This window comes from Piliocolobus tephrosceles, chromosome 4, assembly GCF_002776525.5.
Source record: "Piliocolobus tephrosceles isolate RC106 chromosome 4, ASM277652v3, whole genome shotgun sequence".
Classification (NCBI taxonomy): Eukaryota; Metazoa; Chordata; class Mammalia; order Primates; family Cercopithecidae; genus Piliocolobus; species Piliocolobus tephrosceles.
This window is the reverse complement of record NC_045437.1, coordinates 7,726,434-7,729,446: the sequence shown is the minus strand read 5'-3', so window position 1 is coordinate 7,729,446 and position 3,013 is coordinate 7,726,434. Positions and strand designations below refer to the sequence as shown.

General features: G+C 40.4%; 1 pseudogene across 1 annotated transcript; it reads right to left on the bottom strand.

Moving 5' to 3' along the window:
- Window positions 1-206: 206 nt before the first annotated feature.
- LOC111532233 lies at window positions 207-1,457 on the bottom strand (annotated as a pseudogene). Its single transcript, XR_002728485.2, has one exon. The product of XR_002728485.2 is annotated as a BRCA2 and CDKN1A-interacting protein pseudogene (transcript).
- Between the last annotated feature and the right edge of the window lie 1,556 nt (window positions 1,458-3,013).

The window sequence follows — 3,013 nt, the reverse complement described above, 5'->3', positions numbered from 1 at the left end:
TGATGCAGGCATTGGAAGACTTAGATTATCTGGCAGCACTGGATAATGATGGAAATCTTTCTGAATTTGGAATCATCATGTCAGAGTTTCCTCTTGATCCACAACTCTCAAAGTCTATCTTAGCGTCCTGTGAATTTGACTGTGTAGATGAAGTGCTAACAATCGCTGCCATGGTAACAGGTACTCCTTAATGACTATTCTTTTTCTTTTTTTGCAAATCTGCACTAGGTATAGATTTAAATGGGATCCATTTGAAATTATATTTTGAGGATAAAATAGGAGAGATGGTGATCAAGTCATTTAACCTTTTGAAATGATAGTGAGGTATTTTAATAGGTTAGAAAAGGAAATTTTTCTTAATATGAAAAATTATCTTAATATAAGAAAACTAAAAGTTCAGCAAATTTATACATCAAATGTATGAAAACATAGTAGGTTTCTTCTACTGAAGTAATCAGTGCAGATGAAGAAAATATGTCACTAGAGGTGTTTTTCCCCAAATAATGATGTGTGCTTGTTTTTAAATTTCCTATTGGCTTCATTCATCCTGGCTTGTATGTTTTAATTTATTCTAATACTAGGGGAACAGACCAACCATTGTGCTGTATCGGAACGGGTTCCAATCCTCTTCTTGTGTCTGGACCTCCGAGCACCTCAGGTTTTCCCTGCTCCTGCTCATAGAAAAATTCTTCCTCTGCATTTGCAAACATTAACGCAGCTTTCTTTCTGTTGCTAAGTTTCTTTTTGGAATTGTTTTTTCCTGCTTCCACAAATGTCTTACTAATCAGAAGGTAAAAGTAGCACTTCCCACATGGCTTATTGGTTCTGTGTGCCTCCGCCAGTTCTTTCTGAAGCTGCTGGTATATGGGCAGAGCGATCTGTGGAAGGATATTAATGAATCTTTCACTTAGGAGAAGGCCCACAGGCTTGGTGGTGTCATTTAAAAACTTGTCCAGCTGTTCAACCATGCTGTTTTCACAATTCTTCTCACAGAAGCTGAGAATCAACTCTTGAATTTGTTCAGCACACTGGGTACACTTTCTTTCAGTTAAATTTAAAAGGCTTATGAAACCAAAAACCTCATCTTCATCCACATCATCATCGCTGTCTTCTGAAACATCCGTTTGCTTAATCACACTCCCAATATGGTTCTGTTGAATTAAGAGATCTGTTAGTTCTGCAGTGTTCACAGGAGCCTTTAGAAAAAGCTGCTGCAGTAATTTCTTAATTCCGTCATAATCATTATCTGATAGGGAATAAGCTTCAAATTCAATATTCACTTCCTCGTCAATAACGTGGTCCTCTTCATCCTCTTCCTCGTCACTGTCGTCATCGCCTTCGTCCTCATCCACGACTTCATCTTCCTCTTCGTTGTCGCACTGGAGTAGGGGGTCTGGCGGCTGCGGAACCCCACTTTCCACGACCCTCCGCTTAGACCTGGACGCCATGTTACCGCTCACGCTAGGATTTTTAAGTGTGGTTTTCTCATATTGCCTGATATGGTTTTGCTGTGTCCCCACCCAATACTCATCTTGAATTCCCACGTGTTGTGGGAGGGGCTCGGTGGGAGGTAACTGAATGATGGAGGCGGGTCCTTCCCATACTATTCTCATGATAGTAAGTATCACAAGATCTGATGGTGATTATAAGTAGGAATTTTCCTGCACAAACTCTCCTCTCTCTTCTGCTGCCATGTGAGACGTGCGTTTCCCCTTCTGCCATGATCGTGAGGTCTCTTCAGCCACATGGAACTGTAAGTCGATTAAATCCCTTTCTTTCGTAAATTGCTCAGTGTAGGGTCTATTTTTATCAGCAGTGTGAAAATGGGCTAATACATTGCCATCCTTAGAGGTGTCTCTGTCATTGTATCCAAGGAAAACAGCAGTGGGGCTTTTCCTTAGATGCCAAATACATTGTTGGATTCTGGATTCTCATCTCAGCTCCCTCCTGAGGAACTGACAATACTGAAGTACCTCTTGCTTTTTCTTAGTTGGAGGAGTCATTGGCTTGGGAGTGGACATGGAGAGAACAGAGAAAGCTTATTGGATGCTGTCTGAGTCCATTCTTACACTACTGTAAAGAACTACCTTAAAGAGGTTTAATTGACTCACCGTTCCACAGGTTGTACAGTAAGCACAGCTGGGAGTCTTCAGGAAACTGACAATCATGGCAGAAAGTTAATAGGAAGCAAGCTCATCTTACCATGGCAGAGCAGGAGAGAAAGAGAGAAGGGAGAAGTGCCACACTCTTTTAAACAACCAGATCTCATGAGATCTCACTCATGATCATGAGAACAGCAAAGAGAAAGTTAACCCCCATGATCCAATCAGCTCCCAGCAGGCCTCTCCCACAATATTGGGAATTAGAATTTGACCTGATATTTGGGTGGGGACACAGAGCCAAACTGTATCAAATGGGAAGTATCCACACAGGCTCTAAGCCAACCAAGGGGCTGAGATGGTTCAGTCATTGCTTTAATAGCAAGTAGGGATGCCTGGGATTAGTACCCTCTATGTTAGACTCTTAGTTAAAGTCTTCCTAGTTTAGGGACAAGATTATCATCAGTCATCAAGAGTTTCATGTTTTTCAAATAACACCTCTTGATGACTGTTAGATCCTCAACTGTGACGAATTATCAAGCCAGAAGGTTCACATTTGTTCCTTAAAAAGCAAAGCGAAATAAACACACACCACCATTTTAGCCTTTTGTGTAGATCACAGCATGGCACATAATTAGTGACCTTCTGATGACATCAGAGTTGGCCTTTCCATGCTCATAATGTTCTGTCTTTTGTCTTTCACTTTCATCTGCCCTGCTTTTTCAGCTTTCTTAACTTTCCAAATTTCTACTAAGACACGGATAAAAAAGATTTTGAATTTATTTCTTCTTTTTACCTAAACATTAGACTGTTGGTAAGAATAAGGCCATTTATAAATAGTGATGAAATTAATTTTGTTTTTCTTTTTTTTTTTTTTTTTTTTTTTGAGACGGAGTCTTGCTCTGTCGCCCGGG